Source organism: Diplotaxodon limnothrissa, linkage group LG7, assembly GCF_057381915.1.
Source record: "Diplotaxodon limnothrissa isolate DT_005_m linkage group LG7, D_limnothrissa_male_GT1.1, whole genome shotgun sequence".
Lineage (NCBI taxonomy): Eukaryota > Metazoa > Chordata > Actinopteri > Cichliformes > Cichlidae > Diplotaxodon > Diplotaxodon limnothrissa.
Window position 1 is genome coordinate 56,530,131 of NC_140602.1, and position 24,177 is coordinate 56,554,307.

General features: G+C 40.9%; 1 protein-coding gene across 1 annotated transcript in view; it reads left to right on the plus strand.

The window, feature by feature from the left end:
• Positions 1 to 7,084: 7,084 nt before the first annotated feature.
• The window catches only part of lhfpl2a (LHFPL tetraspan subfamily member 2a), a 37,295-nt gene continuing 20,202 nt past the window's right edge, over positions 7,085 to 24,177 (plus strand). Inside the window, exons 1-2 of the mRNA XM_085358481.1 lie at positions 7,085 to 7,283; positions 19,795 to 19,882. The gene's annotated coding sequence lies outside the window, so the exon portion shown is untranslated. The remainder of the gene's footprint in view (positions 7,284 to 19,794; positions 19,883 to 24,177) is intronic.

A 24,177-nucleotide genomic window follows, 5' to 3' on the forward strand; every position in this document is an offset into this window, starting at 1 on the left:
ATTGACTTTCTCAGCGTCTTCACTTGTCTGTGGTCCAAAGTAAGTCCTACTTAGTTAAACTGAATTTTGATGCTTAATTGATGAGTGGCCTTTGAGATTTTTTTTAGGGCAAATTTCACTAAATTATTTATTAAATAACAGTCAGCCCAGATGGCATGCCCATGTCCACTGCCAATTTCTTACTTAAATTTTTAAAACCTACTCTACATTTTTGTTTTCTAAGTTATTTATTTGGTGTCTAAGTCTGTCATGGTACCACATGCTAAAGTAAAATGGCATTTGTGGCAGTTAAATGGAGTTCAAACTGGGATTTTGGTAACAGCAAATACCATAGTACCACATGATTATTTTATGTTTCTGAGAAAGTGCTTCTTACTTTGCTGAGGCTGTAAATTTGTCACTTTGTCAGTTTACTCTACAATCAAAACTCTGCGTTTCAGTATGATGGGATAGTCTATTTAATTAGACGTTACTAGTGTTTGCAATTCATGTAAAACCAGGGCCTGTAAGTTTCTCAGCTCGACTGCAGACCACTTTTGCACTTCTCATGCCCCGTTTGTGGTGAAGTGCCCCTCCTGACAGGCTGCTCAGTCTTCCCCTACGTGTCATTATGATCAGGGTGCCCCTGCGGTGTCACAGCTCGTCTCCTCCTCATAGTTTTCAAAGTGGTTTTGGTGTGTCTTTCGCACTTAATTCTGCACTTTGACTCAACACCGTGAGTGTCGAGCACAGTCTTCAGCTCTGATGTGCCTCCGCTGTATCAACACTGCGATTCGCTGACTCTGATGTCACCCCACGTTGTTGTTTTTTCAGCTGCAATGACAAAGCTATGTGTGGCTCCAGAGAGATGCCCCTGAAAGATATGACAGGGTAAAGATATGATATCCCAGTGTTGGGCTCAGATGTTTTTCCAGTGAGCACATGTGGGATGCATACAAAAAAGCAGGCTGCCACCCTTGATTCCTTTCTGGTATGTTCACAAGATGAGACTGAAGGTCTCACAGTCAAGTGGGACGAGAATTCCAAACAAGATTGTCTGTCTGTGCCGCCAGCCTGTGAAAACAGATTAAAATCATACTGACCAGTGCAGTCAGGAATGTGTTGAACCTTGAGCCTCGAAGAGGGGAAACCCAACGGCTTATCGCACCTAATTAAAAACGGCTATGTAGATATTTTGTACCGTATGTTGTTGAGGGTCGCAAAGGTGTTTGTGTGGGATATCGATGAAATTTTAACAACTTTACATAAATAAAATGATCACATTACATCAGCAAACAGTGGACTTTGAAAAACATCACACTTAATGTAATTTATATACACATTAACAGCTCTGTTGGGCTTTACCTAGCATTAGCACTGGGGCGCTCTCAGCTAAATGCTAACACATTGCTTTAACAAGCTAACATTTGCTCATTAGCTTCCTGCCAATGAACTTTTGGGACCACAGTCTTGTTTTTATTTTTATTTTTTAAAGCTATCGGTTTACTTTTATTATGTGGCTTAAGATGGTTTTGTATTGTTCTGGTTTTATTGTATCTTTTCCTACCTCGGTCAACGAAATTTACTGACATTCAAAGAAAAACTTGCGCATTAACCCTCTGTAGGACCTACAGCCATTTTTCATCCACAGCGTTTTTTAATATTAGGCCATTTTCACTGTGTTGAATAGAATATAGCCAAACCTTCCAACCCTTTTTTTTTTTTTTTTTTTCTTTAGAATTGCCGTCTCCGTTTATTAGATTAGCTTAAAGTGGCTAAGCTACAAACCGCCATCCACATGAGGTCCTAGAGCCATAAATCGCCCCATTGAAACCCATTATAAACGCTATTTTTCACTGCAGGATTTATACCGTTAACATCTGGGTGATGGCTTAGGTTTCGTTTTTGTTTTGAAGAAGAGGCCTTAGAATTGTAATTTTTTTTTTTATTTGTCCACCGGGTGGCGCCCTTGCTCCACATTTGACCCGGGGCTGGAAAACAGCGGGCTGCTTAGACAGACCTGCGGGGAATGAAGCCTCATTTCCGGCGTGCAGCAGCGGCTTCGCCCGCTGATCGGGCGGGACCATTTTTTTGGTCCCTAGGACCGTTAGAGGGTGCTTTTTTTTTTTTTTTTTTTTTTTTTTTAGTCAACAGGAAATGACGTATTTGTTGTCACGTGGTATCGTACGTGTGTGCTGGAAAAAGGAGTCCCCGGTGATCGTGCCCCGGTCATCGTCGCGACGTACCCCGGGAAGATGCACTTATTTCGGCCTAGAGGAGGAGCATTTGCCGCCTGGAGACCATTTTCTGGTCCTGAAAAAAAATAAATAAAAGGCGATCGAAATGAATGTTGGTGCCAATCTTTAGTCCATCCAAAGGCCTAATTAAAAGTACAATAAAATATAACTTTCAAATGTATTTTATGGAAAATATTTAATTTTTTCATTTTTTTCGCCAAAAACGGCCGTGCGCTCATGTGACAAAACCGGGATATAGAGGGTTAAAATCCGCGAAATGTAATTAAAACTTGACATGAATATTTCAAGGAGAAGTAGGTCTAAAAGATTGGCTAATTTAAAGTGGAAAAAAATATTAATGTATAATCTTTTTATAGCACTTTTTATGGCGTGGTCGATTTTTGGCTCTAGGACCTCATAAGGGGTACTTTTTTTTTTTTTCTTTTTTTTTTTTTTTTTTTTTAGACTTACCAAGGGTTAAAAGGACGCGATCTGTGAGAGATGCATCAGGTCACTGGGAGTGGTTTGACTGGAAAAAAGGGAGTGCTTATTCCAGATAAGTCTATTAGGAGAGATTACAAAGAGATGTTCCAAGGTTTTGTTTTTTTTTGTTTTTTTGTTTTCAATACAACAGGGGTTGGTTATTTTGCAATGCCAAGGATGATACTCACAGGGGGACTGCTGGGGTCGTACGAGGGTGAACAGCCAGGTGAGTTGCTGAGGTGAGTATTTCAGAAGGAACTGGTCAGCTCGAGACAGGTAAGTAGTCCTGGTAAGAGAACTGCTCTTTAGCCACACAGGGAATACCGGGAAGCTACAACATCAGTTTGCAGGAACGCAGTTGCACAATAAATCTCAGAGACAGGCAGAGAAGCTGAGTGCTGGAGGTGGTCCTTGCATACTGGCTGCTGATGAGGCTGATTGGGTTGACAAGACTCCAACACAACCTCGGCCGAAGCACCAGAACAAAAGCAAACCAGTGCGGGACTTTCTGAATTGTTTGAAAGCACTTCATAAATAAACTTTATTACTTGCAGTACTGTGCAGTATTTCATTGGTTCAAATGGTGGCCTTTACTGCTAGAGGAGCCAAAACTTTATCAGAAACTTTCATGCAATTTGTGATATGCTAATTATTGTTTATTTTCTGTTGGATGTATTTATTTTGCAAATATGCCAGAAACATTTGTACATTTTCCCACCTTTTTCCCTATGTCCTCTCTGGAATTAGCACTTGTCGCAGTGTATGCTAAGGAAGAACACAGTAATTTGTGGGCTGCTATTTATAGAAAAAACAAAGCCTCTAAATGTAACTTCTTAATTGCTGCTTCTCATACAAGATTTTGCACTGAACAGACTGGAGACCACGTTGAGTGCGGTGCATTTTTGCACAAACTTGTAATTCACTTGTTTTGCCTCTGTTTAGCACTTTAGGCTACCCTTTCCTCTACATGGTGTTAACAACAGAACCATTCTACGATGTAAATCCTTTCTGTAATTATTCATTATTTATCTCAAGTTCTAAACTTGTGCGTTCATTGATGAAGAATTGGATTCCTGGTACAAAGTCACTCAGATCTTAGAGAAGCTAACCTTGTAGATCAAACTAGATAAATTAAATTTACAGATTATAAGTTAAACTATTTCTACAGTGAATTTTTGCACTTTCAGTCTGGCTTTCAAACCAAAGGTCAGTCAGAGTAGCAGTGATCCCAAGAACTGAAAGGATAACATCAGGGCTGCTATCATTGTCAATAACTGCAGTTGTTTAGCCAGAAACTCCATGACCGAGTCATGGGACTTCCCTTGTGTTTCCATTTTATTCCAGTTTCATTTGACTGACCAAGAAGCACAAATAGGTGGGGCACTGAAGTCCTGGCAGCAGTTGCTCCCCTCCTAGTCACAACACTCTCAAAATAGTGCATTCACACTTGTTCACTGTTGTGCAAAGTGCACACAAACATACAAAACTGTTTGAAACTATTGTTCTTCAAATGAACTGACTGAGCAATCTTACACTAACTCAACATATAATTCTATTGACAATGAAAAGAATATAAGACTGGAGATGCGAGATGGTCCATTCACATGTCTGAAAATATTGCAAGTATGGCTCTCTGCTGTGTAGCCTTCAGACTGTTGGACCTTCAGTATGTGACCCTTCTGTATTGATTGATAATGTGTCTAAGACTCAGCTGTTAGCCTCCCAGTCAAGGTTGAGCCTCAGATTTAGAGAGAATGTGACGGGTAGCCACAGTAATACTGTGTGAATGACTTGTCGATACAAAGTGAGTGTAATAAACGGACATTTTAATTGGGAAACAGTTCACCTTTTAGAAACATAGAAATTTCACATTTATTAACCTTAACTGAGTTTTTACTTGTTTGACTTTTGCTTTTATGTTACAAGTAAAGGTCAATGGAGTTACTCAGAAAATATGGATAGAAACCATATAAACTCTGTAGCTGTAATAGTGTCCTATTTGTCTTACATAGTAAGTCATGGGAGGTCAGCTTTGGTGTTTGTTAATTTTTTTTTATTAAATCCTCATGGAGGAGCAACTTGCAGTAACTGAATATGCCCTTGTTCACTTTTGACTAAAGAATATCACCCACCTGCTATATCCTTAATAGGTGTTGAGTCCTTTGTTATTGGCTATTTATTGTGTCACATACAAAGCAATCCCATTCTAAAAAAAAAAAAATACCCTGCTTTCCACCTTTTGATTTTAATAGGGACCATAATTTACACAATGAAGATGGTGTTGTTATGAGACTTGCAATTAGAACCATAGACTCATCTGGAAAGTGTTTCATCATAAATCCAGTGAGCTGAAGGCTTGTTTTCTCTAAAGCTTTGATTAAACTCTGTTGGGGACACAGGCATGGACAGCTTGAAAAAATTACAGCCAAGAAGCGATTGCTGCTATGCTTCTAAAAAGTCCACTGCCAGGAGCTGTTGCACAGTTGGTACATTGTAATGTAACATCTCCACAGACGAGTCTCACAGTTTTAAAAAGATTGGCAGGTAAGTCCACATGGACCCACGCTCACTGTCTGATGAGGACACTATGTCGCTGATTCCTACAGACTCACAAACACGGAAAGTATAACTGTAGACTTAGACTACTGCTGTGAATCTTTGTAGAGCCTACAGTGTAACGCACGTAGTGGCCGATGCCATCGCCAGCATTCATGCTTGTGCATGATTTCCGTTACATCCGGGGGTTTTTGTTGTTTTTTTTGTTTGTTTTTTTCTGCGGTGCTAGAAACAAATAAATTCCTGGGACTTTGTCCCTCCTGGATCCCCACTGTTTGTTGTGATCAGTTTTTCTTTTCATACATTCCTTCCTGTCCATTCCAATAGTTTCCGAAATCTCCCTCCAGGAATTTTTTGACATATGTGAGTCTTTATATTGAGGTTATAATTATGAGCTGTTATGACATAACTAAGGCATAGGTGTAACACAAAGGGGTAAATCTCCTTTCAGACTCCATGAGTCTCCTCCTATTGGTTATTCAAGAGAATGCAGCTTTAAGGTATTCCCATATTAGCTACGTTTTTCATATACAGTTGAGGGAAGTAACTAGATGCAAAAACCTTTATGGAATAACGGATCCAAATTAAAAGAAAATATCCCAAACAGATTATCATCCTTAGAATTTAACAAACTATCATGCACATTAGTGGGGGATTAATTACAATCACACACACACACAAAGCCCGTTCAGCTATCTTAGTGAGCACCTTCACTGAAATAATGGTTTCCCTAGCCCCTCACCCTAACCATTAAAAATGAATGCCTAACCATAACCGAATTGTAACCCTGACACTAAAACCACATTTTGAGCCTCAAAAAGGCCTTCAAACTTGTGAGGACCGGCGAGTGTGTCCTCACAAGTGACTGTTGGTTCTCACAAGTATAGGATGCAGATTTCGGTCCCCACAAAGATAGCTAGACAGGAACACACACACACACACACCCAGTTGCCCCTTTGAACAGCAGGTGGGTAGGCCTTATTAGAAATGACCATATTAGAAATATCTCCTCTGTGTGACATCATAAAGGTCCAAATTTAGAAAAGTTAAGAGTTTGCTGCCTGAGGTTTGGCCTCACAGGGATTACTGGTACATACTCTGACCTCATTATTTCAAACTTCAGCAATGTTTAATATTAGCACCCACCTCTGAAATAATCTATTTATAACAGAAAATTAAGGAAACACACATCAGGACTGCTTTAAATTACTTTAAATCATAATGGTTAGATATCTTCTTTACTCAAAAACAAGATTGTTCACTCTCAGTAAACATGAAGCAATAATTTTGACTAAAATGCAACTGAAACATATAAAACTCAAAGGTTTATGTATTCAAATACTTTATCTTTTAGGAAAATGTACTCGGTATAAACTAAATGGATACCAATCACGTACATTTCATTTGACCAAATTTCATTAAATGTAACATTTTACATTGTACATATGTAAGAAAACATGGAAAAATTTACATATAATTAAATTGGCTAAAATCAGCATTTTGGGCAGAAATGTTTTGCCTGGTGCTTACAGGCTGATATACGACCCCTGAGTGAAGAAAGTCTATTTTTTCTGATATTAATACTTATTAATTAATACAGTGTTTTGTCCAGTTTTTCAATTAGTTGGTGAAAAAAAATGAAAATACACCAAATTCAGAAATATATTGGTGACACATTAGACTACATTTAATACAATTAAAAAAATTATCATCGGTTTTCAAGAGTCCGCTGAGAGTTGCAGAGAGGCAGTAACTGGTGGGTTTGGGGCGGGCTCTAGCGGAGCAGTCACTCCCATCCATCCTAACAGCAGTCCTGTCTGGGTAGAGGGTCGGACGCAGGGAGCCATTCATTCTTCTCCGGTGAAAACGTGGAGTAGGATGAATAGTCTGTGAGGGAGAAAATCAAACTCGAATCGAAACAGATAGTCAAGGCAAAACCTGCACAAACTTCAGAGAAGGCACAAAAAGAGATCATCCCACTGTGAGGATTTCACAGCTCCAGATCCGCGCCGACTGCAGCTTTTACACGTAAGTACGTGCGCAAAGGGGGAATGTTTTAAACAGTACTGTTCTTCCCTTAACAATGGAGTGGTTATTCTTTTCTGAAACAAGCCTGAAAGTGGAGAATCTCTTCCAGACGTAAGTGACTTTCACGGGACTTTGGCTGGTTTTTGTATTTCTCTCGGAGCACTGACGGGGAAACTCGTGGCAGAAAAGCCGAGTAGTCGGTTTCTTTGCCATGTAATGAAGCGCACTGGGACCCCAGAATGATGTCACTGTGACACCAGTCTGTTGGGTTTAGTTCTTTTATTAAAAGTCTCACCCGCGGATGACGCACGCGATACAATAAAATGCATAAATTTGAGGTTTTTATTTTATTTTATTTTGTTAAGGTTAGATAAAACGATCATCAGTAGTTGTACCCATTTATGCAAATTCCAGTTTTAAAAATTAAAAATCCCTTCTTTTCTTGGTGTTTTGTTACACCTTGTTTGCAAGTTGTTAAGAACCATGAAACCTTAAAACTCGCATTTGGTCCTTAAAATGTCATGTGGTGGTGATGATGATGATGGGAAATGTCACACAGGTCTTGTTTGCTCAATAGTCACAAGTCAGTTTACTGTCAAAGAGGTCGATATGCAACAAATCACATTTGAGAATCTTTGATAACTGATTCATCTTTGTGTGATCTAGCTCTAAAGCAACACAGCATGATTTTTATTAATATTTTTTCAATGAAAACGTGCCATCAAAAGGCGTCATTAACCCCAAACACCTGATCCCTGCCCGGATTTCCTGTGTCAGTGGGCATATTGAAAGTTTAAAGTTGCTACGCTATTGAAACTCTAAGAGAAAGTCTGTCAGCGGTCTTGACAAAGTGCTACACAGATCGTTGGCTTGTGTTTCAGCAGTAAACCTGAGAACCGGTTGAAACCTCTGAACCAGAGCCTGAGAGGGACAAAGAGCAGCGACAACTGGCTTTTGAGCTCTCTGCACACAATAGATTTCAAAAATGTTGTTTTTTGCTCTAATACATAGTATTGTTGTCACTTTATAGCTGGGAAGGTCTTGTTTATATTCTGTAACTTAATGATGCTTAGTGAATGAATGACTGCAGCATTAAAGACAGCGGTTGCTTGAGGTCCACTGTCAGGGCTTGCCAGTGGTTTGAGTTTATGTGCCAGCACACGTGGTCCCTCAGGGCTCTGTGTTTGGCCCATTAAAAAAAGGAAAGAAAAGCACGAGCTTCATTCGTTACAACCCGGCAGAACTCTCCTTTTCCCCCCATTCAGGCCACAAGAAAAGCAAAATTCTACCAATTTTTTTTTCTTTCCTTTGGAACAGTTCTTACTTTTTTCCCTCTCCTTTCCTAGACTAAATGGTAAACTTTCAAAGCATGGGGAAAAAAAGACACTGCCTGCCTCCTTTCTCCCACCGATGCAGATGATGCAGTTGGCGATGCTTTTTAATGCACGATACGAAAACATAAAACAAGAGCTTTAACTGCTAAGCCATTTACGCAGACCACATCATCTGCCTTTCGTGCCTCTCTGAGCTTTGATGGTAGTGCCTTTGTCATTAATCCAGGATTCTGGCTGCAGTTTATGGGATTGGTCAGTATATTTCTCCTGGAATGAGGGCTATTTTCAGTAGAGGATTTTGATCTACATCTTCCCTGTGCATTTGGATCCTAAATAAATACTGTGAGAGTAAATGTTGCCGAGTGGTCTGCTGATAGAAATCAGACCTGGGCTCTATCAGTGTTTGCTTGAAACCAAAGCCAGGACCATAGTGTCACTATGACCAGAGTGTGAAATCCACTAATTGAACGGCTGCTCCCGTGTCAAAGGTTAAACCAGATGACTCCAGCAGGCTGGGATTAACATCTGGAATACAGTTTGTTCCAGCAGAGGCCTGCTGTGGATATCCTCCAGTGTAGATGGCCGAGATAACGAGGCCGGTTTATTTGCATGGCACTTCCTCGGACTACTGTAACTGCTGCACGTGTACATTAGATCATTCGCTCACACATCTGTTTTTCCACAATCTGTGCTCTTTTTTTATTCCTTTTTTGTCTCCCCACCTCACCACCACCAATTGTATTCTTTTGTGTCTGCAAGTGTGGCCAGTAAAACTTTCAACAGGAGCATCCAGGAGGAAGCGCTCTATGAAACCAAACATCACAGGTTTTATTTAATATGCCTCTTGTTACCCTAAAGTTTGTTTATTTGCTTATAAAGTTGACGTAATGTGAGGAAGACAGTCTTAAAATCTTGACAAACCCAAAGTGGGTCACATTACGTTATACCGTTTCCATTCCAAGCTTCTAAAAAGAGTATTGAATTGAAAGCAGCCGTGAGTCTGACTTTTGTTGATTTTTTTCATAGCATGGCCTCGGAGACAGGCTGCTTGATCAGTGCTAGGAGAACTGTCTTTCACAGTCTGACACAAAAGCAACTGAGATGTTTTGTCATGTGATCACATATTTTCCCCCGTTCTCCATCTTAGTGCTTTCACTTTTTAATTGATTAACGAACTTCAGTACCAGCTACTTCCTAAACTACCATCATTAATGTTGTAATCTGGTCTGATACTGACGACTAAAACAGTGTTTTTGGCTAAAAGATGGCTGTAGCTTAAGTGAAGTCCTGTTTGGAAACCTTGAGATGACCGCTTTTCTCTGCCACCTTCTCGGTGAAACCTGATTTTGTGAGCAAAATGTGCTCATAGGCTAGCTTGTAAAGCTAAAGTTGTTAGCTAATAAGTTTATGCCCTGGTGGCCACTGGAAGGAATGCATATTTAAGACACTTTCTTGTTGGCTTTACTTTTCATGCTTGGAAGCCATCTTTAATGCTGTTTTCATGTGTGCATAACTTTTAGACAACCCTTATTTAACAACTAATGAACGGTGGTTCCTTGTCCTGTCTTCTGATTTGTAAACACAACTTCAGAAGGGCACTGTGGTAGTCTACAAGACTGACCTTTCCTAATGTGTCTTTAATGTTGTCAGAGCTTTTAAACCTAACTATGACTTTCCTAACTGACATTCCCAAAACTGACCAAAGTAAGAAAACAGCGAGGGAAAGTGACATTTACAAACGGTCCTCTTTATGAGTCAAACTCCAGTGTCATGGTTGAAAGTCACCTGTGCCCTCTCCACCCCACCTACCTCCTCAGATTCCTTAAGTGGGGTGTGCAAACACTAAGGCTGGTGGTTTTTCCTCTCATACTTCTTTGAAGTCCATGAGAAGGCCGCCTAAAAGGAGGCATGCACAGTTGGTGCATTATAGTTCACTAGCATGGTCATAAGAAACTGTCACTCGCATGGATGTCTGCATCAAGCCTGGTGCTCGCCTTCTGATGATCCACGTTCTGTCACTAAAACCTAAGCACACCCAAGAAGATTCACATAAATGTGAATTCTGTTTTCCTCTGACTCTCTCCGCCCTTCATGCCCCCACATTGTTCCTGGAGATGAGTCTCTCCTGGGGGTACCTATGCTTCCAGCAGCTCTCCTGTTTACTGGGAAATCAGCATGGTGGGGTCACAATAAGAAATCCCTCATCTTACACTGGAAATAAAGACCTGTCCAAAGAAATGACTAGTAGAGGAAGGAGGAGTTGGTGGGGGTTGAGGCGGAGGGGTGTTGGGTAAAATGAGGAGAAGGAATCTGCACTGGGTTTTGTCCCTTTGTAACGAGCTGTGGGTCAGTCTCAGGGGAATGGACGGCAGACAGGCGGAGGGTTCTGCAGCTGCTTGGCCTGAAGCACTTCATCTAGTCCCTGAGCAACTGCAGGCTCATTAAACTGCACTGTTTCTACTCAACATTAACTTCAGTTTATGTCTCCTGTTTTCGTCCATGCCATCCATCGTTGCTCTTTACTGGCAAATGTTGTATGAGACATGCTTAAATATTGATTAGGCTGGAACTGGAGTCACCCTGGGACTTGGTCTGACAGCTGTATGCTAATGATAAAAGGGTATAACCTCCCACAATAGGCAGTCTGTGTGCGATGTGCGATAAGATGGTTTGTGTTCAGCTTGGCTGTGGACATGGAACACGTTTTGTGTGAACAAGATTAGTCTACATTGTGTGTTGCGTGTGTGTGTGTGTGTGTGTGTGTTTCTAATTCACACAGTATAACAGAAGATCTGCAATGACGACAAAGTCATTGTAACTGAAAAACGAATTATTGTCTGTCTGTTTCAGTTTTGGGAGGAATTTTCATCCACATTACTGAAGTTCTTTCACTTGTTTAATGTTGATAAATATTGGGGAATACTGCTAGTAAATTCCCCTGCTTTTTCTTTTATACTAGTCTGCTCAAGAATCCTTTCATTTTCACTCACATTCATTGCTAAATCCCAGAACAGCTGAAGGATCCTCCAGCTGGTCTGAGCCAATTTTTCTCAAAACCACACATCTGATTTTCTCTGTTTGAGTCAAGGTTCCAGCAGCACTATGGAAACCTTACTTTGGTTTGGACTGGCAGGCTGTCACTGGTCATTATCGCCACTGTACGCTGGTCCAGAGCAAAGCGAATCCAATGGCTGTAACACCCTCTGGCTGCATTCTGCCTTGGCACACCTACTTTGAATAGAGATGAGTCATTCTAAAAGTAAGGCAGGTCACTGGTTTGAGCTAATCCTGTTCATGTTACTGACTGTATTAACAGTAAATTGCTGTTTGCCCCCTTTGGAACTGTTGCTATGCAAGTCAAGCTTTATGTCAGTTTACAGCAAGTTACTTCTGAGTAATATTTTTTTTTTTTAAACAGTGGGTCTTGTCCCCAACAAGTGAAAAGCTCAAATGGCAACTGTTACTAATTATAGTTTATGAAGCAGATGAACACTGAACAGTCATTATTTTGCTGTAGTGGTTTTTTTTGCTTTTGGGACGGCTAACAGAAACGCTTAACTGCACTACTTGAGCTCTGCACATGTCCTTCAGGCAGATTAAGTGGACTTTAGAGAAGCATAACTGGAAGGACTATTTGTCCATGGTGTTTGCAGCTGTTTATGTTTGCAACCAAGTGTAATCCCTTCTTAATGTTATTGCAAAAACATATGCTCTTTAAATAAAAAAAACAAAAAACAAAACATTATTACTGTTTCTTTTCATCGGGCTTATCTATTTAAGAAAAATACTGTCAAGGCTATAGCTTAAATAAGGACATAAATAAAGACCAAACCTCCGGCATATATAATGAGCTGACGTGACTAGGCTAAACGGATTTGGAGACAGGACAGATTTCCAAGTTGCAGCCTCATTATTAGATGGATTCTGTTTAATATGTCTAGTTAAATCAAGACCAACACAGTTTTGGCTGAAGTTGGTGTCATCTCTCTCTCAATCTTAAGTCATAAGTAAACATTTATGCAGTTGCAGGACTTTGTTAAATTTGACTTTATTTAATTTACCTTTGCTTTTATTCCAACACCTTTATGAAATGTGCATATTTGCTTTGGAGAAAGCAAAAAGAATGCAGAGAATGAGGCATTTCTTTGTTTGCTCTTGTCATTTGGGGCGGTCCTGCACAGCTAAGTGGTATTTGCCAGCTTAAGACGGCAGGGATTGTGTATTGGCTCTCTGTGTGGAGAGGGTAAACAAAGGCATGACAAAGTGGATAACAGAAGACTTTAATAATAGGAGTTGGAAGCACAGACAAGTCATAAAGGACATATGTTTCAGAGCGCACCATGGATCAGAGAAAACAAAGATATTAAACAAAAGAGTGCAAAGAGTAAGCATAAAGATAGTAAGATTAACTGGAATTTTCTTGTTATACCCACTGATGAAACCACTAGTTGTCCCACAGAACACTTACTCAGAGGGGTATCGCTTTCTGAAAAGCTGCCTCTGACCTCTGACCATTCATCTGTCCATCTACAGCTTGGCTAAAAAAATGCCCATAGAGAGGTGATCATGTCCACACCAAGATGAGTTTAAAAACAGCTTGTATACTTTTGAACATTTAGGGCTTCCCAGGGCTCATGTTGTGTAAGAAAGCATTCAGGTGACAATCTGTGGGAACTGATCAATAGACTGCTTGTGTGTACTGGCAAACTGAGCGTGCAGATTCAACTTCCTGACCTTAGCACCAGTGGATTTACACAGTGAGGTCCATTTTCAGAATCCATACACTACTATAAACACAGTTTTGGCTCAATATAGCACCAGGGCAATGATTGGTTGACTTTACTCAATTCCAGCAAGGAGTAACATTGCACTTGTGCAGCATTGACACATAGCTGAACTGTTTTCATCGCACTACCTACCACTAGAGGTAAATAACAGTATAAATAACTGTGATCTGACCTTTTTAAAAGCCACCTGAAATGTAAATGAAGGCCCCTTAACAGCAATTTCAGATTGTTGTTGACAGTTTAAGGGCAGACATGCCTAATGATCCAGAGAAGAGGATAAGATCTGGTTAAGTGCATGTTGAAGAAACCGTTAAGCTTTTCTCACTGAAGAGCCATCAGATTCCTGGTGGTCGATGGCCTGTGGTGCTCAGTGGGAATCTTTATCACCTCAGGCTCAGGGATTCACCAGGGAGACAGAGAAGAGCTTGGTTTTCCAGACATGATAACAGAACCTGGCAAACATTAGCCAGGCTGCAGTGCATATACAGATGAGGGCAGGAGGTGTGTGTGTGTGTGTGTGTGTGTGTGTGTGTGTGTGTGTGTGTGTGTGTGTGTGTGTGTGTACTCATGTGAAACTTTTTTGCCCATTATATCTGTCATCATGTCTGGGAGAGACTTGGCTCTCATCCAATCCAGAGAAATTACCCTCCTATCCACATTAGGAGAGCACTTAATACACCTGTCTTCTGTTATTAGGGAGAGGTCGATGACTTCATCGGATTTGAACAAAGGCGACACACACACACACACACACACACACACACACACACACACACACACACACACACACACACACACACACACACAAAGCATTTTGAAATCTCTTCTTTCTCTTTGATTCAATTTCTCTTGTTTTTATGAAACTGCTGCAGCTGTAACCATCTGTTATGTTCCACGTTGCTCTAACACACTAATCACTGTAAGGTGACATCATCTCTGTGTGCTCTGTGCGGTCTGTGGTTTACAAGCAGGACACACATGCACACACACACACACACACACAAGGACATGAGGAAATTGGATCGAGTATGGATAATCATTGCATTAGTGCAGTGTGTGTAATCAGTGTGTGCCTAAGGGAGTAAAACACACCTTGTGTTTTTACTTTACACACCGAGCGCTCTCATAGCAGTTCAGCTTGTGCTCCAGTGTTGAGGGTTTTTGTTGAATGGAAAGGGTGTATGCTTGCATCGAAAGGAAGTGGGGGCTAAAGGAGATACTAGCGTGATGTCACTGAAAAGGATCAGTTTCCGTGTCCTTATAATTATTGTGAAGAATTCTGAGAGTAAATGTTCGGATTTTTAATTGTGTTTTTGAATGTTTCAGAAAAACACCATGGACAAAGTTACAGTTAGCATGCCTGACTAATTATCTGATTACCTCAGTGTGAATGCCTGGGTGCACATGACACGGCTCTGTTTTCAACAGGGCAAATGCTAACTTAATTAGTTAGCTATTAATAACTAACTGAATATATGATTAACAGATGTGGTCAAATCAATTGTGGAGTTAGTGCTTTTCTATCTCTGTCATACAATAAGTGATTAATCGGGTACTTAATGACCAGATTAATCAGACAAGGTTATCTCGTACGCAACGTTCACAGAGGTGTTTAGGGCACACCTAATGGTCTCTGTTTCTGTCTTTCTGTTGCCATCAGTTGATCCCCTCATCCCCAAGCAGTCGCGGCAGGTTGTTGCCCGTACATTAGCCTGTTTCTCAAAGGGGTTTTTCCTTCCCACTGTCACCAAGTGCTTTATCATAGAGGGGTTGTCGAATTGTTGCAGTTTTCTCTGTATTATTGCAGGGTCTTTACCCTACAACATAAAGCATCTTGAGGTGACTGTTGTGATTTTGCACTATATAAAACTGAATTGAAGTGAAACGAGTGTGCACTCAATGTGGAAGCTCCACAGGAACCAGCAACCCAATGTTTTTGTGTTGGTTTTTTTTGTTTTTTTCTTGTCCCTGTTTGAAGACCTCCTGGTGAGGCTTTCAAAGCCCTTCTGTTTCAGCGCTACAGTAAATGTAACACAGCTGAGCAGGAACAAGCAACACTCATTATTCTCCGCAACCGTAATGGCTTACTTCGTGTTTTTGTGTGTTACTTTTTTTTTGCACATTTCATACATTTTGCATAACTAAATAAAGTCTCACTGTCAGCTGCCACTTGTATTTGATTTTAGCACTAGTGAATAAATCTGGGACTCTCCACCATTTGACCCTAGAGCTGAAGAAGCTTCTCGGATGAGAGGTGAAACGTCTTCAGGCAACTTAAAGAAGTCCAGACGCTTTTCTTTCCAAGCTCCTTAGACTACGATGACCTGGATGACTGAGAACCTTCACAGACACTAGTGAATAACATTAGTGCGCTTGTCCCATAAGCACAATACTGAATGCACTGTGCTGCCACTGAGCGGTTTCTGTGGTGCTGATGCAGCAGCAGTTTGATAGTCATATAAAAATGTTCCAGTCTCACACACATACACACTGGCTGCTGTCTGCTATGATGAGGTCATAGTTGGTCAAGTCTGTTTTGTATTGTATGAACAGAGAGCAGCTGTAATGCCCATTCAGCTCTGGACTTAAGATAGAGGGCTTATATAACCCAGTGTACACTGACAATATCTATTGTGTTTCTGTAAACTCTGCAAACACATGTTCCCGCTGGGTTTACAATGGCAAATATTTCCCAGTGTTCATGCCTTTTGAAGTTGACCTTTCAGACCACAAAGGTGAGTTGCAGCTTTGAGTTCCAGAAAAATCTGCTCTAGTGCCTGATCTTCAGCACTCTTTAAATATTTACTCACTGACGCGCTTCAGCGATTGCTCATAATCGCTTTGCAGTTTGCAGTGCATTACAGTGATTACTGTTCAGAGAGTGAATTGGGTTCGGGGTGCTGGCTGTTTCCTGACACCTGTGTTGTATGTGTGCGTTAGCCTGAGGGATGGGGCTACCGAGCTGCTTATTTTTAATGAGAATGCTCTCTGCTTAGCCTCACATGCCTCTCATTACTGCCCGCAGACCCAGAGAGTGAAGAAAAGACGAGGATGGGAGAAATAAATATAAAACAGATGGAAAATGGTAATGAAAGATCCTTCTGATTTTGATCCTCACTGCCAAATACAGTATCAGTGCTTGGTGTGTCACAGCCTTGATGGAGAGTAACGTATGATTTACATCAAACAGCATCCAACTTGGCTCCTGCATGTGCAGCTACAGAAACATTTGAAGTAATAATTACACAGGACCAATACAAGTGGTTCCATACCTGATGTGAAGCTATAGGTAACCGGATGTTAGCTTAGCATGCAGTGCACAGTTTTCACTGTTTTCAATCGAGATGTTAAGAGAATCTAACAAGCAGTTTTTTTTCTGATTTTGCAAATATGGGTGCGCTGATCTTCTCATCAGAGTATGTGCAAAAAGAAAAAATCATCTAAAAAAATTGGAAAATGGCAAACCTCTTTTGTCCCTTCCATTCAGCTCCCCTGTTCCCAAAGCTCTTAAATGCTATAAGAAAGACCCTTTTGTGGCGGACCTGGCTGCAGTGAAATTGCCTATGGTTCCCACATAATAGCCTGCCATCTAGTCTGGAAGGATTCAACAGCTGAGCTCCAAACACTGACATCTAGCTCACCTAAACTAAGAGGTATTAGGTTAAATGTGTGTTGGGGCATTTTTTTGGCAATGCTTTAGAGAGGTAAAAATAGTAGTTGGTCTGTAACACTTGGGGAAAATCCCCTCAGCTGTGCAATTTGGAAAATAATTCACACTGTTGAGTTTCCCCAGAGGACAAAACTGAACTCAGAACATCAATCTGAAGTCTTTTCCTTATCTGTTATTATGTATTTCAGGGCACTTTTCTGTAAAGTTGTTCTTCCTGTTTTCCAGCCAACATATTGATTCTAAATTCATCCAAAATCACAGCCAAAGGATCAGATTAAGTCATAGCAAGTGCGCTTTCAGTTTTGACTCTCTGCGAAAAATTGAACTTAGCTCGGGGGAATTGACTGAGAGGCCTACTGGCCTGTGGTTTATTAGTGTAAGTCCCAGTGATCCCAGAGAAGCTGCTGTGTGTGTCTTGTATTATTTCAAGCTTACGCCAAGTTTTTGTGGCAGGATACTGCTTGTTTTCCCACTGTTCATAAAGTCGATGCTAGTGTCGATTAGATCTTATTTGATTGAGAGATTTCAACACAAACACAATCTCTCTTTTAGCCACAGCTGTTGCTTTGAATGGCTAACGGAGATGAAGGCATATTAGTTTATTAAAGATCATTTTTTGTGTACCTTGTAGCTTATCAAATTCTTGTAGAATTTTTACAAAATATTTCATCAGTGCTTTTTTGTCCCCATTGGTCAGGCTACAGAACAATCCCAGTGGAAATGATGTTTTCTCAGGTATAGAAGAAATGAGATGGCTTATGGTGAGTACTGGAAGTAAAGTGATTGGATAGTATTGGATTATTTTACTGGTTTTACTGGAAAATCTGGTGTAACTGAGATAAAAGTTTAAGACATGATGAAGTGTACATAATTAAAGAAACAGCACCAACTGCACAAGCATGACAAGCTTGTCGAGTTCAGTAACTCCAGTTAGTGGAAAGAGGGCCTAGCAGCAACCAATTGGCCCTAGTTGCATACCTATCAATCAAAGTGGACACGCCCCTACAAGAACAATTGTATAAGAACAATTCTCTCACTTTAGAGTTGTTATGAATTGTTATGAAGGGTGAATCTGTCCATGGAGGTTAGAAATGTTTTTTTAAAGTGTCCCTAGTGTCCCAGGAACCCTCACCTTTCAGCTTTGGAGTTTGCTGCTCGGTCAGTTTGGAAGCTAAAACATCATGAAATAGAGATTGTGGATAAGTAATTTGAATTGAATTTGAATTGCTGACAGTGGATCCCAAAGAAACTGCATGTAATCATCTTGGAATTTGTGAAAATGTAGGTGGTCTCTGTCTCCACTGTTTGAATCAGTCATGGATTAAGAGCATTGTCAATCCAATGCTGGCAGAGAAAAGGTGTCCTTTACCGTCACAATCTATCATTCTGCCATCTGCACACAAACAAGCAAACAAACAAAACTTCTGCTTCCTTTTGAGACAGTCTCTGTGTTTGCTGACCTGTTATCATCACCTAATCTGGTCCACTTATCCTGTGTTGGTGTTTCTGTGCAGTCTTGTTATGTCAGAGTACTGACCTGATCATTAACTTAGCTGAGTGCTATCTCTGGACAGTAACCATTAAAAGGCCCCAACATCACTGAATAAAAGGGAAGAGAGACTGCCATTAGTCAGTTATCTGCAGCCTGTAGAGTGTGTCTGCCGTCAGTATGAAGAGGGTAGAGAAAGCTGAATGTACTGCTGACAGCTGAAACATGTTTAATCACTGTCAGTGGTGCTGTTGAGATTCATTTTGTTAGCTCCAAAGTGATTACTTTCTTGCTCCTTGTATCGACTGATAATGTAACGATTTAGTATTATTTTTTTATTAGTTCTTGTTTTACTCATGAGTGTGTTTCTGCTGTGACTTTTAGATCATAGGATCAGAATTTGGCACTAACAACTTAAAACCATCACGGTTTGTATCAACAGCTCAGGCTGCTGCTGCTGGGACCACCATATTTTTTTGGCACACTTTGGGCCCTGCAGTCCAAACTAAGCATTGTTTAAACACCACACCATGCCTACCTGATTATTGGTGCTGACCACGTCCATTCCTTTATGATCCCTGTCATAAAGAGCTTATATATATAAAATATAGTCATTTGAGTCAATATTGACGGAACAATAAACACAAATGTGACCATTGTAAGGACTCTGGATTGAGTTAGATGACAGAACAGACACACTGCGTGTAGCAAAAGTAAAAATGTTCTAAAAATACAGGTTTTTCAACTTTTGAATATGAATAGAAGTAATATGATAAAGCCGGCACGATAAGGTTGGAAACACGAAGAACACAGGCAGAGTAGTCAAACACTGGGTTGAAGTTGGTTTGAAGTTTTCCTGAACTGAGGGAGTGATTCAATAGTTGGAGTTTGTACTGCAAACCTAACATCTGGACAGAAGATATTGTAATTTCTTTGATGCACACAGAGCTTAAGAGTTTGCGCTGTGGTTGTAAACATTATGCAACTTTGCTACTGAGCCCCAACTGAGGCTGCACCTCTTCTCTTTTTTTATGAACATGTGAACCAGTTTAAGAGTTTCTCCAGGTGCAGTTGCTCCGTAGTCTCGGGTTTAAATGGAAAATACCAGTGAGCAATGAGGAAAGGATGCTCATTATTGTTGGGGAGCCAACAATGACTGAACTATAGCCCTCTGGAGATGGTGTGTTTTTGTCATTTGGACTCATCACTGCTTCGTTCTTGCTCTCTACAGGTTGTGACGATCTGAGAGAAGAGCCTTACGTCTGGATTTCACCGAAGAGATTTTGCCTCTGCATCCACTGCCGGGTCCTGCACAGGAGGTCGGTGTTGTCGTTTGTTGTCACGTGCGTTTTTCCTTTCATTTCATCTGTGCTCTTTGGTCAACTGTAAATATATAGCTTTTCCTCTGGAGCAAAACAAAACAAACAGAAGCATGATTTCCTGCTTTTCTTGTCATGATATTATTGCAGTTCCTGGCACCTTTCTGTTTCTAGTGGAAACACAAACTGTTCCCATGGTCCTATTGTTCCAGGCAAGTGTTAGGTAAATCTTGTAAATCCCAATTTTAATGGATGCTTAAAAGTTTCATTGCAACACCTAAGCTGATCATTTTGCTGGTGTTAAAAGTCAGCAATGCTTTTATAGTTTCTGAAGTTTCTTGCTCAACAAGCAACCTGATATGTGGGTTTAAGACTTTCCATGGTAACACAGCGACCTCCACCAATCAGAAATGTCGCTGTTCCAATTTGTTTAGATTGTTGGTCGAGGAGGGTTTTTTGTGACACTGCAAATAAAACAAGGTTTCTACTGGAGTGCTCACCACCACTTCACAATGTCGTAGCTCACAGTAAGTCTGCTTTGAACAACAATATGAATCACTGTTCATATTGTGCTTTTTACTGGCCCTCATTGAATCTGCTCTGAGGTAGCATAGGTAGTTGGCGCACTTGTACTGTTGTGTCTGTGCTGCAACAGAGCAGATAGGTATCTGCACGGAAACTGCATGTTCCCACACTGACAACAAAATCTGTGTCAGATCCTCGTGTGCTCATGGACGTGGAAACTGCTGCGCCGGTACCAGTAGAATCCTCGTCTCTGTGCAGCCAGAGACCTACGCAAACCGACACCAATGCAAGGCTGTTAATCCAGCTGCATATTCAACAAATGTGATTCAGTGTATGACTTTCTTTTTTCTTCTTTGCTTCACCGCGAATCGTCTTGTGACCCCAGAGATTTATGAACCATGAACTTTGATTTAACTGAGGGCAGAAAAGCATCTTCAGCAGCTACACTCAGTCTTTTCATTGTCTGCCATGCTGACTCTTAAAATCTGTTTGATATATGTCTTTCTGGATGAAGTAAGGAAGTTGGGGGGTGTCCGGATGGAGAAGCGTGTTTTTCCAATATGGAGGAAAACAATGGAGTCGGAGATATTGTGCAGGAGACCACCTGTGAAGGTCATTTCAAAGTGGAAAGCCCCAACTAACACAATAAACAAAAAAGTGTTTGTCACTTTGCTCTTTAAATAGGGAGACTTTGTGTCAAGCACTCACTTCCTGTTATCTCATACTTGTTTTGACTGAACCTCATTTGTCTTCACGCTCTGTTTTAAACACATCCAGTTTAACTGAATCTGAAGTGTTCAGTCATAATTCAATCTGAAAGCTTTTATTTCCACTCATGTTTTTTTCAGTTAAATTTCATTTTAAAGAAGGATGTCTGAGGTTGTTATTCTTCCAGTATGAAGCATGATGGTTTTTATCCTCACGTCAGCTCCAATTTAGACCGATTTTTATCTATTGTGTCTGCGGGATGCAACAGTGGTACAATCTGACAAGAACAGGGTTTTTGCTTGGTATTCATAAGAAAAGCATGACTTTTCAACACTCATCTCTTTGTCCGCAAGTGAAAGCACCTACACATCTCACTTTCCTCCCCCAAAACCAGTCTGACAAAAGCAACACGCTTCTTCATTTCCCACCTCTTCTTTTTGTTCTCAGCATCTCCTCATTTGTCTCCGTCCCTCATCTACTCACCTCCTACACATGCTGTGTTTTCCCAAGGGCCTGAAAGTGGGGGATGATATCACTTGACACTTTTATTATCCCAAACTCAAGTGAGAGCGAGTCTGGTGCCAGCATTCCTTGGTAGTGCTTACTTTTGATTTTGAGCAGAGTATCAGGTTAAGTGCCCTCAACAGCCATGGCTGTGTCCCCCAGGGGTGTTCGGATAAAGCAGGTAGAGCAGTCTCCGTTTGCAGGGGGAGTTTTTGTTACTCTGAGCTATAGTGGGAAACTCAGCTGGGAGTAGCAGGTCAGCACCACAGGGAAGTTAGGATTAAACTGCACTCATCCCGAGCACAAAACACAGTGAGAACAATGCTTTTGGCCCTTTCTAGAAGGAGGGACAAATGGCGTCGACCCAGCTTAGCACAGTGACTGATTTCCTGAGTCTGGGGGAGAAAATAGGATTTGAAGTGGAAGGACTTTTCCCCCCACCACGACCCCCTGCGTTTTTGGACCCCAGGGCAGTTTGCAGAGCTAAGGTGGGGCTAGAAATGGTTAAGCACAATGGAGACAGTGTTAGGCCTGAGGGGCCCAAACGCTGCAGCTCTCTTAACAGTGAGGAAACAGGAGTGCTGGTGACTCCTCAGGGCTCTCAAGTCCATCAGCAGCCAGAGGAAATAGGTGTGAAGAATGTGGCCCCTAATTTCTTAAAGTGGTATTTTCTCTTAGTGGAATATTTTCATTTTTTACTGCACCAACACTGAATCCCTGGAGTCTGGCCAGAACTCTTAAGTCAAGATCATGCTTTATTAATTTCAAATAGTACATCTAAGGTGTCTGTTTTTCTTCATTTCCTTCAATTTTCCAAAACATAACATAAAAAGTGTAATTAGTTTGCTTTGATTTCAATATCAACTTGCAAAATCTAAATAGTCACAGTGAAAAATGCAACAGCTTAACAGTTTTAACATTAAGTATAAGTTTTAAGCAGATACAGCACTATAAAAGTTTGTTTAAGGTCCCACTGAAATACAAGACTGAGTCGGTTACCATATAGCTATCAGTAAAGGATAACTTACAATCCTGGATATTTCCTCCAGATTTGCTATGTAACAGTTTTGAATTGAATCTAGCTGATTCTCAGCTGTATTACAGTTCATCTCCTCAGGTTATAGCAACACTGCTGAAGCCAAAAAAGGACTATTACAAGTACTAAACGTATTAGACATTACTCATTACTTGACAGAGAAAGTAATTTGTTACATTACTCATTACAATACTTTCTCATTACTCTGTTAAATGATTTTTTTTCTATCTTTCTGTCTATCTGCACAGATAATTAAGCTTTGTCAAGTAACAACATAACTTGAATTGAATTTAGTATAATAACGCATTACATTACTGATTTAGTGAATGTGATTACAGTAGCACTCCTGAGTAATGCTAGTAGCACAACAAAACATATGAGATGGCTAAGCTGGAAACCCTGGAGATGAAAAAGTGGTGCTGTTGTGGAAGTGCCAAAAACCACAGTTCATAGCCATTTGTGACTGACTCCAAAACTGAGTGAAACACTGTAGAAAACTGTGTTAAAAAAAACGTAGGATGCCACATCTTGTCTGATTTTTGAAGCTAAGGACGGTCATGCCTGGTTAGTAGTTGGATAGGAGACTCCTCAGCCACTTATTCTCAGCTTCTTAACTGCTAAGATATAGCAATCTGGAGTCAGAGCCGAGCCAAGAAGAAAAAAAAACCTGTCTTCTGTGGCAGGCAGAGAGAATAATCTCTAACCCCTCCTCTTCTGTGGCGATCCGGTTGGCCACCCACTTTGACGCCAAGCTGTGATATGTCAGATGGTCGTTGTTTTCCTTCACCCTCTTAACCCTCATGGCGCTGGCTAACCGTACGCCGCTTGTGATATGGTCAATATGAGAAGATGAGAGATTGTTGACCTCTGGCTTCCTCCACAGAGGCGCAGCTGAAGAATGACTTTGTCCTAAACTGGATGTGGATCACAGTGTAATTCCCCTGCAGAAGACTTAGGTCTACCAGAATCACTCCTGCTCCACCTCAGCAGTGACACACAATCTGTCAAGATTACATAAACAGATGTTTCTGGGGCGAAATGGTGACCGCATGCACAGAGATCAAACAGAGGTGTGCATGTTTAGATCCAAATGTGAATGTGTGAACCGTTGGTATTTTATGATGTTCTTCGTGTTAAAAAAAAATACTGTTGTTCTGTTCTGTGGGGGACGTGTTATAGCGCCACACCTCTCACAGGTGTGCCCCCTGCTGACCACTAGCTGTGGCTTCTGTAAACCGTACCACCATTATTCCTTTTCCCTCCTTGTTTCTTTCCCACACTCCCGCCTTACTTCCTCCCGAGCTCAGTGTTGTGATTCCCTCACCTCCAACACACATGTGTGTTTTTGCTCCAGCGGTACTCCCGAGAAAGTTGATAAAATAGCAAATATGCTGCAGAGATAACACTCCCACGCTAAGATGCGGGGAAGTAAAAGCACCGCTGACGAGAGCTGAATGGATAAAAACGAGCGGTGTGATCTCGCTGGGGAGATTTATCTGTCTCCTGACCTCAGCTGTCGCAT